General features: G+C 39.6%; 1 gene segment (V, D, J or C); it reads right to left on the bottom strand.

Moving 5' to 3' along the window:
• Positions 1 to 10,339: 10,339 nt before the first annotated feature.
• On the bottom strand, positions 10,340 to 12,207 carry LOC308374421 (immunoglobulin kappa constant-like). The segment is given in 3 exons: positions 12,159 to 12,207; positions 11,775 to 12,035; positions 10,340 to 10,668 (listed from the first exon to the last, which is right to left on the bottom strand).
• Between the last annotated feature and the right edge of the window lie 2,474 nt (positions 12,208 to 14,681).

Here is a 14,681-nt window from a genome sequence, read left to right as displayed (position 1 = left end):
GTAGATCTAAATTATTATCATTTCGTTAAATGTATTATTATTTTGGGCCGCACAGACGGACTTTTCACACACAAATTAAAAATAAATAATAATAATAATAAAAAAACACTCTGACAAAAGGGCACTTTGGGCATCAAGGGCAAAAGGGGCAGGTGCTCAAGCCCCCTTAGCCCCCCCCCCCTCTGCACGTGCCTGTGTGTGTGTGTGTGTGTGTGTGTGGGTGTGTGTGTGTGTGTGTGTGTGTGTGTGTGTGTGTGTGTGTGTGTGTGTGTGTGTGTTTGTGTGTGTGTGTGGGTGTGTGTGTGTGTGTGTGTGTGTGTGCATGTGTTTCTGTGTGCATCCATTCTCCAAAATACCTCGATTCATGAGGAGGCTCATATGCGTTTATTGATGAGAGCAATGAGAAAGTGTTCATCCTGGATATAGGCTAGAAGAAGCCCTTATTTAAAGTTTGGGGAAAGTCTCTTGTACAGCAAATCTCTGATTCTGGTAACAAACGTCAATTTTTCAGGATAGTTGGATTTGCAGAAATAAAAGCAAAGCATTTGGCAAAGTACTACTCCATCGCATTCATAATTGGAAGTCGTCACATATGGAGGAGAAGGTGCTGAGTTTACCCATAAGACATGTTGTATAATTACTGCTGATTGAGTCACATCATCATGTCTGATCATGATCATGTCTGAGCAATTAATGCATCTGGTAAATGTGTGTCCTTAAGTATATTTATTTTGAATTGTGGACTCAAATAAAGAAGTGAAATGTGTGTGTTATGCTTTGTGGTTTTAGTTTGTATTCTTCTAACTAACTGTGTCTCAGCATAAGGAAATGTCCTGTAAGGTTTTTGGAGCAGATAAGAAAGCTCTTGTTACAACATGCAAATGCCTGCTCATAATCTATTGTGAAAATCATATGACTGTGCTGAACCAGATTTCAAGAACTTTTCAGAGAACACAAGAAATATCATTACCAAGTATATGTCAATGCTAATGTTTTAATATCCAGTGGGAAAAAACACAGACTTTACACATCATTTTTTTTTCAGGTGGATGCCTTTTCACATCCACCAATATTACATAATACAGACAAATGCCACAGTAAGTTAAAAACCTGCAAACAAAAGTCATCCAGGCATCAGTACCAGTACCAGGCTACTCAATATCCCCTCTCAGGAATACCCACCAGTGAGTGTGAATCATGAATCAAAGGTTGAAATACACACAAGCCAAGACCACTGCCATTTAAAAGAAATAACACCAGAATCTGGCCCCCATGGCTGCTTGGTTAATGCCTGCTCTCCCTGTCCAGATGCACTACCCCTGTGCCACACCTTTGGGTAGAAGCCCTGAGCCAGGCACACCACAGTAGCCCTGTCCCCAGAGGAGAGGTCCTGGGAGGGGGCCAGCAGGACCAGCTCAGGGGGAGATGAGGGACGAGCTGGAAAGAGATAGAAGGGAAAAGATGAAATGAAGCATTGCCAGGAACAGGGCGACTTGAAACGCTGAACTTAGTTATTTTAACCTTGACTACAGCACCGAAGTGTGCCCCCAACAGAACATGATTCCCACCCAGGATCACCCTTTAAAATATTAACCAAAATTAGAAAACCAAAATATCAAACAGTACTCTGATGGACGGGTCATCAGCACAACACAGCTGGACCACTCTTACGAACCAGTCTTTAATTAAGTGACCCACCGAGAACACTCTCACCTGGACCTCTACATTTCAGTCTCACAACCCGTTCGCTGAATCCCGGAAGAGCCTCCAATCTATGTTACAGGCCGGCTCGTTTCCAGGCAGCAACACAAAAACAAGGTTCAGTTTTTCGGAAGAGATAGTTTATTATAACTTCTCCAAAAGTAAGAAGGCTAGAGAAAAATGAGTAGGTGTGTTGGCATATGTGTGTAGATGTAATTACATTATGTTAGTATGTCATTATGTTAGAAGAAGAAGGGAGAGAGAGAGAGAGAGAGAGAGAGAGAGAGAGAGAGAGAGAGAGAGGCCCTTAGAGACCAACGTTCCAGAGCCAGAGAAGAATCAAAACAGGAGCCTGCAGGAGAACAAGGCTTTGTAGGGAAATGCATGAGCGAACACAAAAGTGTAATTAGGTGGAGCAATCCAAATTCATCAGTGGCCAGATATTTTAAAGATTATAAACACACTGTACAAAGTTTGAGATAATTTGGTAAAGAGAAAGTCACACTGAATGAAAGGGATGGTAATCTTAATATCCAGCGTATTTAGTTATGCTCTTTGCACTTTCAAAACCTGTTATAAATGCTAGGTGATCACAGTAAAATGGGTACCAAAGCCCTACTGTGTGCAAGCACTGACTTTTACAATGACATTTAGTCATTTAGCAGATGCTTTTATCCAAAGTGACACAAAGGACAGAACAATCAAGCTACCAGCAATAGAGACCAAGTGTAACAAAAAATACTATTTTAGATTAATTTAACTACTGTAAGTGTGAGTAAAAGCAGCACGACGCCCTGGTATGGCAATGGCACAGAGGCCATTCTCCATATTAAACGTTTTTTTTTTTTTAGATGTTATTTATTTTAAGGTAAAATTGCTAATCCTAACACTAACCCTAAATTACAATTGTAACATACTGTTACTTTAAGTTCTAGTTAGAGGAAATAGCATTAGAGGAAAGATAAGGAGAGGAGGAAAAAGGAAGAGGAAGGAAGAGAAAGTGCAAGTTAGGAAAGGAGGTGCAATCTGAAGAGTTGGATCTTATGTAGGTAGAATGAACCTGTGCAATCCATGAATCCTTTATTGATGTTTTTTTTTATTAATTTGGAACCTGGGGAACTGGGTGCACATTCTGTCAGACATGGCACATGCTACAGGGTCTGACCAGTTCTATAATTCAGGCACATTTCATACATTTCTCACATTTCATACATTCCCCCACTATGCTGTCCTCGTACTGCGTTTCCTACCTTGCAGGACTAGACAGCTAGCTAACACTTGTCTATGCTGAATAAAGTTGATGAATTTCGTGAAATCCAAAAGTTTTGATTTTCTTGTTACTGAAGTTATGGCCATGCAATTATTCACAAAGGACACTTGATTTTGTAAAACTGGAACAGACAGAAATGAAAAGATACATTCATGTCAAATAATGTTGCATACAGGTAGCACGATACAACCAGAGCTAGCATAATTTAGCTGCTAAATACTGTATTATCTTATAACATTTAGAAACAATAAATTCGACGTAATTTCTTAATTCTCTAAACGCCATTACATGTACACAAAAGCTCTACTCACAGACAAATAATGTCCTTAATTCAAACGCAAAAGAAGGCTCTTCAAGGAGGAATTCAGCTTCGTTTAAATCAACGTGTTCTCCTGTGGTAGATCAGTTCAACAATAAAAAGGAAACTAATCCTGCGCGACTTCTATCGGTCCACATGGTGGCAGTATTTATCTAGCTACAGCTACTAAAGCTACTACATTTAAAGCCCCATTATGTAACAATTATACTTCAGAATTAGGGTTAGGATAAGCAGTTTAACCTTAAAATAACAGCTTAAAAAAAATTGGGTCGCTACAATGACTTTTAATATGGAGAATCGCCTCCGTGCCATTGCGATACAAGGGTCCTTAGGCATATAACTGCGTTCTGTAGTTTTACCTGCCGACGCCCGCCGCCCTGACTTGTTTCTGCAGATCTAGTAAGTAGCTTATTTGCCGTCTTGCTTTGTCTTGTATCGTACTTGCTTGATATTTGACTGTAAGGACAGTCGTTGAGTAACTAGTTTGTCATTATGTCAAAGTCAGCACATTTCAAGAGATTTCGTTAGTTTTAGCTGCTAGCATGCCGTTCGCGAATAGCTATTGATCCGTTGTGCTGCTTTAAGGTGAGCATTTCTAAAGGAAGGCAGAACACACATCATTGCATTTTTAACATTTATAACCACTTTATTGTTCAAACAAAACTTGATGACAGTACATCACAATAGTTGACCACATTCAATAAGTGAAAAAACAAAGATATAATAATTATAATAATTAAAGGACTTTTCAGGTTCTTGCAGTTTACAGGTTGTTGCTCTCTGTATCTCCCTCTATTTAAAAGTCTTGTCTTTGATGTTAGCAATAGACTGATGCTATTTAAACTTAAGAACCAATCAAAAACAGACCACTCTTCAGTGCTACTGAAGCAACACTGGAGCATTAGAGCCCCTGTTTGTTTATTGGCTGGAATTTGTCCCAGTCCAAGCCACTTTGTTGATTTTCACATTTACAGAGACAGGACTGTGCATGAACACCAGAGGTCTTTGACCTCACACACGGCCAAATAGCTAAAGAAATGTTGGGAGAATTTCACTCAATGAAAAGAAATGTAATGGGTTAAAATCAAGTATGACACCATTGACGTCACGCCTAAACATGATGCCACTGATCATAGACACAATTTAGTTTCCCCATACTTGATGCTTATGTGAAAGAAACAAAGCTAGCTGACTGATGTATTATTTGTGTAATAGTTTAACTGGGTTGTGGATTGCTGATGCATGTTTGGGAAAAAAGTTAGTTTCTGAAGAACATGTAGCAATGTATCCTTTGCATACAATGACCAAGTAAGTAAGTAAGTAAGTAAGTAAGTAAGTAAGTAAGTAAGTAAGTAAGTGATTAAGTAAGTCAGTAAGTAAGTAAGTAAGTAAGTGAGTGAATAAGTAAGTAAGTAAGTAAGTAAGTAAGTAAGTAAGTAAGTAGTGAGTAAGAGAGTACGTAAGTGAGTAAGTAAGTGAGTAAGTTAGAGCTACAGCTGCAGGCCATGATATACCAGACAGTTTCCTACTGCAGTCAGCCCAAACATTTCTATTGAAGGTTAGCAATAACAATATAAGCGCCTCCCTACTCATGTTAACACACCTCCCTACTCTTTACATGCTGTTAGCCTCAGAGCTGCCTTAAGCTGGGAACTGAAGTTTTTCTCTAACGCTGTCAAAATATTGAGTCCAGTTGGTAAACATGGTCTCAACCTCATTTCGGATCCTTTCAAATCGTGTTTGTTTCTGTCTGTTATTTCCAATCCATTTTACCTTAGCAAACCGATCTACATAAGCCTCTATGTCATTCATGTGATGTATAATGTGAGTCACATCATTCCGTGCATCATCCTTGTCTTCCTGGCTCCTGCCTCCGTGCCTATGCACTGTCAGGAAATCTCTAAGAGCTTTCTTCAATACCCGACAGTATTCACCATATATCAGTGCATTAGCATTGATATACAGTTCATCTTCATCAAAATGTACCACTAACTCATTCATAATGGCATTTGCTGTGTTACTATCAAGGGGACCATCTATGCCAAGGTTGGTTGGTTGGTTCATGAAGTCATCTACAGCTTTTTGGTAAAATGTAATGACACCATTATTGATGACATGCTCACCCCTTCTGGACCTCTTACCATCATCACCAAGAGGAGCACTGAACTCAAAATTTTGGTTGATTAGACGGATCATCCTCAGTGTCTCTTCTTGAACCTTTAACACTTCTTTGGTGCGAGCTGCCTGTTGTTTTGCTGATTGTTTCCCTTTCTTCTTGTCATGCTGGCCCACTACTTCTATTATGTGGGCCATCAGGTTAATTTCGGCAACACCTGAAATAACATAAACAACAGACTCAGCTCTGAATCAGACATGTCAAGACATCTGCAATAATAACATATGAATTGACAGCTGACACTTACCAGCCGAACAAAACTAACAGCAAAATGTGGATGGGCAGTAACACTTATCACCCTAATCAGTAGAGCAATACTTACTTTTCACATCCATTGCAGTCAGACCAGATGATTTCTTCCCAACTGGCGTTGAGCTGCCAGATGTGCTCTGAGAGGAATATCCCGATGAACTCCCAGAAGACCTGTTCTCAACTTTCAACTTGAGCGCTCTTCTAAGCCTCCCATTGATGACGTCCAGTTTCTCCTTGGCCAGAGCTGAGTCATCTGCAGCCACAGCCAAGACCCACTCCACTGCCTCTTTCACTGAGCCCACCACTGGAAGAGCCTCTATGAAGCCCACCCACACATTGCTTCCAGCACTGGCCATAGTAGGATGTTTTCACCAACTGTATCTGAAGAAGATAATATTTAGTTTCAGTTCCTTAATGCTATTTTATTCCACACATTCATGCTAGTCATTTATGGTACAATGGCTTCTTTCACAACATCCTCTATAGTGGTATGAAGCACCTGCTGCTGTGGCAATAGCTTGTGATAACCGAAAACAAAATTATCCTTGCTATATCACAGTAATTCAAAGGACATTCTCTAACATACTCAGTGGGGTTTTGGCTCTTGAGTAGAGAAAGAGAAAGTGAAACTAAACAAATTCTGCTACCCCACCAATGTGGCCTACCAAACATCAGCTGGAACAAAACAAAGGACGGCGCAGGGAGCGGTTACAACATATCAAACTCGCTTAAACAATACAGGAGGGAAGAGTAACTACCTGGCCCTCATATGACAAACAGACGTTAGACACAGTGCTTGGGTTACGAACATACCTGCAAGCAGTGTAGAGCGAACGTACGACGATCCGACACAGGCGAGTGAATCAGGAAATGGTCTGACAGCTTCGAACAGCTGGGTTGTCTAAACGAAAGTAGACTTCACAACAGACGGGGCGGGGAGAATTATAAGCGGCGCCGTGATGTAAATAAGTAACCCTTACTGATACAAGAGCAATGAGAAAGTGTTCGCCCTGGAAAAAAGCTTTTTTTTTAATTATCATTAATGCATGGAAGAAGCCCTTATTTAAAGTTTGGGAAACGTCTGTCTCTTGTACAGCAAATCTTTGATTCTGGTTACAATTTCTCAGGATAGTCGGATTTTTAGAAAAAGCTAACCATTGGCAAAGTACTGCTCCATGTCATTCATAATTGGAATTAGTCACATTTGGAGAAGGATTCGTTGTGCTGCTGTATAATACTGCTGACTGAGTCACTCACATGTATGAATCCTGAGCAATTAATGCATTGGATCAATGTCTTTCCTTATATGAATCGTGGACTCAAATAAAGAAGTAAAATGTGTTTGCTATGTTTTGTGGTATTAGTTCCTCTTCTTTTAACTAACTGTGTCTCAGCATGGGGAAATGCCCTTTAAGGTTTTTGAAGCAGATTAGAAAATTGTTATTTACGTTACAACATGAAAATGCTTGCACAAAGTCAATCATAGGCGTAGATTACGGGGGGGACGGGGGCGGGGGGGGGGGGGGGGGGGGGACATGTCCCCATCACTATTCATAATTTGAATTTTGTCCCTACCACTTTTTAAAATGTGCAAACCAATTGCGACCGAAAAAATCCCCACATAGCCTACTCAACCTAAATCGTCGAGTCTAAATCATGCGATAGGCGCGCACGATGACATCCTCACAGCATTTACACCTGCCTGGCTGCGTGTAGTGCAAAGGAGTTTAAAATACAATTTCCCTTATGCCGATGGAGACAACACACGTCTAGTTTTCTCTAAGAAATAAAACCTTAAGGAAGCACTGACTGAGTTTTATACTACTACTCGCGATCTGTCTTCACACTTATGGTAAATATTTTTCGATTTTTTTTTTCCCCACTTAAATGTGTTTTACGGACTTCCGAAGTTCAACGTAAGAAAATATCTCCACCTTATTAATGAACACCTGAAAATTGGTTCTTACACAGTCGAAGTGTTCTCACCTGTGCCGATTGAGGTAGAGGATTCTTAAATTTGGATTTGCATACATGCACGCAACACGCCCCCCCCCCAGGGCACGCAACCGTAGTGACGTATGCAGTCAGCCCTAGCCCTTCTAACACGGATGAGGCACAGCTCGTCGCTGCCTCTGTCAATCTCTTCCGTCAGTCTAATTTAGTTTTAGGTGTTATTAAATATTAATTACTCTAGCCTACATTTAATTTGGAAAACCACCGACTGGTGACAGTGATAAGGCAAGATGTGGCGTTGACCTTGCCAAATGTTAGCTTGTTATTCACAGATAAGGTAACGTTCCCTACAGCCACCCTAGCTAACGGTGTGTCTTAAATTGAGACCGTTTTGATCTGGTAAAATAAGCAAGCTGGTGCTGTTGTCAACATCGAGATTATCTATTTTTTATTGTTCGAATGGGATTTTCAACACCTGACAATACACTGTAGAGCATATTGTAATGCAACGTTGAATGGATGAATAGCTTACATAAGGGTACCCAGCACTTTTCAAACCACACTCAAGCTTGTGGTTATTGTCCCCACCACTTCTAAAAGCAAAGTGACGCCCTTGCAATCAATTGTGAAATAAATCTGACTTACCCAAGAACTTTTCAGAAGACACAAGAAATATTTCAATACTTATAGGTGAATGCTAATGTTTAAAAACCCACTGGAAAAAGCACTGACTTTACACATATTGTTTTCTAAGATGGTTGCTCTAGGTACTGTATATAGAATATGTCAAGACAAAAATATTTAATATTCCCTAATATTGCAAATTACATACAAATAATACCCTACCAAAACAATTTAGCAGTAAAAAGATCAAATAAAAAGAAAGACAGTGAGGAAGGACATGGTAAAGTCACTGAAGGGAGGTTTCAGTTCTTTCTTCTCTCTTATACTTAGTGCAGCTGTGCTTCAGGATATGGACATGATTCGGTCTCTGGTTGTTAAAAGATTTGAATTCTACCCCATTACAGGAAGCAGATAGGGTTTTGACAGCAGTCTGTTATGCAGATGACTGCACATGACTTCCCTGAAACTTTTATAGCCATGTAGCAATTCAATTCAATTCAATTCAATTCAATACCTGTTTGGAAAGACTCGCATACCATGCAATCACCAAATACTACTGAACTATCATTACTCTAGCATGAGTTTGTAGCTGGACAGTTTCAGTTTAGCAGTACATCAAGGGGAAGGGTGCAGTTTAATTCTACATTGTCACCAGTAGATGGAGACAGTAAGCTAAAAATAGAGCGCAAACTGGAGGAGGACATCTCAGACCCAGAGCAACAATATGATTCAAGCATAGTTTTCAGTTTTGAGACTGTTGATGAAACTTATAACATACAGCATGTCCCTACTACCCTTTCACTACTATTCAACTTGTTTTGAGGAGTTTACACCACCTTATACCTTTGTATTTCTTCAGTTTGTGTTAAACAAGTTGATGAAGCTCTATTTTTGTCTATTTTCTTGATTGGTACAGTGAAATGAAATACAATAAATGTAATTCGTAAAAAAGGACATCTCATATATCTTCATGAAATGAGAATGTTTTATTGTAAGGAGGTCTGCTCAAATGTACATAATTAAAGGCAATGCATACTGAAAACTAAACTCATTAAAATCATAATAATTATCATGAGAAATATTGCCACTCCATTTCTTTGTTAACCGGCACATTGGAACCCTGTACACAGTGATAATCCATGTGGGTGTCCAGGTTTCAGTTCAACATTCCCTCTTATTCCGTTTGCAGCTGTGCTTCAGCATACAGAAATTATGGGGTCTGAGGTTGTTGAAAGATTTGAATTCTACCCCTTGACAGGAAGTAGGTAAAGTTCTGAGAGCGGTCTGTTATGCGGATGACTGAACTTCACGTCTCTTAAACTATCATGACCTTGTGACTCGAAACACTGGAGAAAACATAAGACAAAACTGTTTGGTGATACTTTACAAACATTTAAATGACCACAGAAGACTAAACTATTAAACTACCATTAGTAGATTTGAGTGAGTGATACACTCCAGCGATGTGCTGGGAGCAGGTGGGTTTAATTCTACAGTATCACCAATAGATAGAGATAGTTAGCTAAAAAGAAAACACACTACATTGGAGAAATTTGTGTGGAAGGAGTTGACAAACACACACCAAGAAATCAGATTCCAGCAAAGACTTCAGTTTTATCTGTTGCCTACAAGCAACTTCTGGTGGGACTGGCAGCCTGATAACATGCAACATGTACAGAGAATAGCAGCTTTCAATTCACTGCCATTCAACTTTTTTCCCGAAGGTGTTTCTTCCATCTTATACCTTTGTTTTCTGTCAATGTGTGCCAAACAAGTTGATGAAGCTCAGAAATATTTATATTGTGTCTCTTTTTCTGACTGGCATAGTGAAATGAAGACAACATCTCATATATCTTCATGAAATTAAAATGTTTTATTGATACACATTTATAAAGAGAGCTTTGAAAATGTATGTTATTTAAGGGAAACCAACAAAACAGCGTACTGTCACAGATGCTTTTAAGCAGGTAAATATTCACCAAACCCACAGAAGCGCATTCCTGTGTCCCGTGTGTAGCTTGGCTGAATCCTGCTCTCTCGCCCTCTAGCTGCACTGTCCCTGTGCCACACTCTTGCTCAGAGGCCTGGAGAGGGCGGAGTGGCTCAGCTGACAGGTGTAGGTGTGTCCAGAGCGCCAGCGTTGTGGCTGGACCGTCAGGGCGCTGCTGAGGGAGAACGTGCCATCAGACTGGCGCTGAGACTCGCCAGTCTGAAACTCAGTGCCCGCCACATCTTTGCCATCCTCTGACCAGGTCAGGGTGGCACCGTCAGGGTAGAAGCCCTGAGCCAGGCACACCACTGTAGCCCTGTCCCCAGAGGAGAGGTCCTGGGAGGGGGCCAGCAGGACCAGCTCAGGGGGAGATGAGTGACGAGCTGGAAGAAAAAGACAAGAAGGAAAAACATTTTCTTGAGAAACAAATCTTATGTAAAAATGATACTGGTCAGTTTGAAATACGTCTTTATTGTTTTATCATATTGTTAATAACTGTTATCATTTTCAATCTTGCTCACTTTTGCACTGGATATATAAAAGAGTGATATCTCTGGTATCGGTTTCTCAAATGTTAAAGTTAAGAAGAACTCAGTTCATGCTGTTCAAACCTAAATAGCAATGTCACATATTGTATTTTGCCAAGTATACCAAATAACCAAATAAATCAAAAAAGGTCTTATAAGCTATATAAAAACAAATAGACATTTTCACACTTTTCATAGCACGTATTGCATTATTACATTATTAAACATTTTCTTCTGGAGAAGAAAATGATTAAAATGAGTTGTAGTTAAAAGTAAAACCAGCTCAGGGTGAGATTGAAATGCAAATTCAGGATTGCATTGAGATAAAAACAACACATTAAAAGTACTGTTACATTGCTATCCTAACATTAAAACAACACTGACTCTGTTCTGTGATTAAAAATATGAGAGAAGTCGTCAAATTAAATAAAATATTATTTGAATTATCTGATGTTATAAACATAGCCACATCTAAATCCCACATACAAACACAACAAAGAACTGTCAATTTAGTATTAACAAATTAAACATGTAAATACATGTATTTACTATTAAAATATATCAATGAATGTCCATTAAATGCACAATGTTTAATAAATTAGTAGAAATAATAAATAACAGTGTACTCACCATCAGCCACTGTCAGCTTTGTGCCTCCCCCAAAGTCGGTAGTCCACAGTGACATATGCTCATACAAAAACCTCTAAGCTGCATTTCACTGTGTCTAATGGGACTCCATGCTTCAGTGATCATCAGCACAGACATCATATGTGGTCAACAGGAGGAAATGGTCATTATCCTGACAGGAAGTTGCTTTTTACTCCTCACCTGGCTGACACTTAGCCATACTCAGAGATTGGGTTTGTTTAAATTTCATGTTAAAAGCAGATTTGAGGGAAAAGAGGTTTTTGTACCAGCTGTTCATTTGACTGTAGCGCTGTGAGGCGAGCTCACCATAGCACAGTAGTAAACTGCCTCATCATCAGCCGTCACTCCATTGATGTTCAGGTACTCAGTTAGTCCATTATCTGTGTATGTGAATCTGCTGGGCAAACTGCTTGCCCTGCTGCTGTCAGCAAGCAAGAACTTTGGGGCACTGCCTGGTTTCTGCTGGTACCAGGACATTATGTAGCTACCACTGTCCCTGGTACATTGAATCTGAATATTTTGTCCCAGTTTTGAAGTTTGGGTCTTCTGCTGTGTCACCACAAGAGCCTCCAAACCTGTAAAGAATGCAACAGATTCAGAGTTTTTATCAAGGTTTTACAACGCTTCAAATCATAGTCTCTATCAGTAAGACATGCACATTCTTGAACAGAATTGGCTGAAAAAATAAATCCCCTCACCAGAGAGAGCGATTATAAGAGCAGTGAGAGAAGCAGATTTGATAGCCATGATGGTTCTTCTGGTTCTGATTCTGATTGTTCCGACCACAAATGACAGAAGCGTCTCTGTGCTCCCTTAAGTGTAGGAGAGAAACTACCTCACAGTTCCTTATAAAGATCTGCTGAACCCAACAGTCCTGCCCCCTCCCTACCCACTTCATTACTCATACAAGACTTCAGTTTAACCCAGTGTCTGAGATATGAAGATCTTACTGAAAAGAGGGTGGGGGGAAAGGCTATGCTTTTTGTACCATGTAGGAAGAGAATGTCTATTTGTCACAATTAATATTTATTGCAATATAAAGCTGGCAAAAACAACAATGTTAAAAAAATGCAAGAACAGATATCTCATCAAAATGTTTTCACCTCGAGACTGTGCTTAGACTGGCATCTCAATAAGCACTAAAGTAACTGTGGACTGAAGTACTGTTACTTAAAAAAATTAAATAAAAAACTGTCTATTGGGTAATCTGTTATTATAATATAATACCATTCAGCTACATGTTTCAATTACACTTGAATTAATCCCTTGTCTCTGATTCGTATCCATCATCATTTATCACCATAACCTCTCTGCTTCTGTCCAGATGACACAGAGGTGTGGAGCTGTAGGCAGGGTGACCAGATGCAAACAGACCAAATGTGGGATGAGAAGAAAGTGTGTGAGGGACAATGTGCGACATGTTACCAATGCTGAGAGATAACCAAAAACTTTCATATAATGTCTATTTAACTGATATTTAAACATTTGTATTTAACCTTTTGGCTTGTAAACATCTATTATTTGTCCTTTAGTCTATTTCCCTGCACACCAGCCATAAAAGATACAGGCTACAGCTTTTGCTCTATGAAAGATATGATGAGCATAGTGCTGTCTGTCATCCCAATGGCATAATCATTTTGCAACATAACAAATCTTTATTGATAGACATTCAACATGCATTGGTCATTACAGGCCCGTCTAAGGCAACTTTCCGTAAACAAAGCTATGATGTTCCCTGGCAGCTTTTACCTCATCTGCAAAGTTTGTGTACGTTTGGTTTCTGTGACGCATCAAAGGAGTTCACTGGCTCCACACCTGCACAAATCGATTGACAGCTGACACAGTCTCTTGAACCCGCCTTCACTGCTCTCTTCTAAGCCACTGGATGAAAGCCAGGCTGTTAGAAGAGCTTGGCTTTGTTGCATTCGTATGAGCCAGGTTGTTGCTCTAGTAGAAGCTATGCTGCAAGGGCATAAACGGCTCATTTGACAGAAGGGTTAAAAAAAAACATCCATGTGTTCTTAATTCTGACAATGAAAAAACAAATGAAAAGTGAAAATGCTGGACATTATCTCTATATGCGAGATGTGGGTGAAAGGGTCATCCTAGCTGTAGGGCTCCGTCACAGGACACAAGTGCCCTTTAAAGTGACATATACTTTTGTACTCAGCAAGAAGTAACTGCCACATACGTTTGGATGCCTTATTACTGCCATATAATATGGCCCGATCTCTTAGCATCTCTCCTCCTCTCCCCTGAATCCTGAGTGATACTACTCTTCTTTGCTCTTCAGCTCGCCCTCGCCCCATCCTCAGCTTCAGTGTTTGAACCTTCTGTCCTCTTTGCCTTTCACAAGTTAGCTTCTGTCTGATAAACTGCCAGCATGAAATGTAAAATGAGATTTGAAGTGACCTGGATAGAGCTGGTCTGACTTAAATTGAAGGGATAAAGATGAGATGACTCAATGATTCACGTTTCAATGATCACTAACATTTCAATCTGATGAAACGCTATGCACATACATGGGCTATAAGTACTCTGAAAGTAAAACTCTATTCTGCGAATCAGAATACCACTCAAGCATGATCACAGGAAATGTCATTTTGATTCTGAAACTAAATGTAAATGAGTTGGCAGGTGTCAGTTTGTCATGCTGTCTTGCACAGAGCACAGCTGTCACAGTATCTAGAAATTACCTGTTTGGAGTTTAGTTTTTATTTCATCGGTTTACATGTCATACAGAACCCTACAACCACTGTGTTACAAATTAACTTGCCTTATATCTGTGGGCCAGGTATTAAGTTTTTAAGTTAATAGCTCAACACTCCTTACATGCATTAAGATCAGAAATGCTTTATACATTATTTTCCTGGAAAGGCATCAAACCGATGGCAGGAGGCCTATTCTCATTTCAATACCAACAAATGTCAAACGTGAAATTTTAAAAAGATTAAAAAAAAAAAAAATTCTCTACAGACATTCTTACAGGTTACTGTCTTCCTGTAAAAAAAAAAATAGTGGTCATCAGGGAGAGGGTCTTTGAATGTGAAATATCAAAATACGCCCATTTAGATTTGACCAAAAGGGCTACTTCTCAGACACTCCCAAGTTAGTTTCAAAACAAAATCCATCATCTTTCAGTTTTCTCGAGACCCTTTTTAAAAATGTATTTACATATCTTTACTTTTTTATTTAAAGCAATTTGCCATTTTAAGGTATGT

Source organism: Sprattus sprattus (genome assembly GCF_963457725.1).
Source record: "Sprattus sprattus genome assembly, chromosome: 13".
Taxonomy (NCBI): Eukaryota; Metazoa; Chordata; class Actinopteri; order Clupeiformes; family Clupeidae; genus Sprattus; species Sprattus sprattus.
Note: the sequence above shows the minus strand (reverse complement) of the source record. Positions and strands in the feature narration are given on the sequence as shown.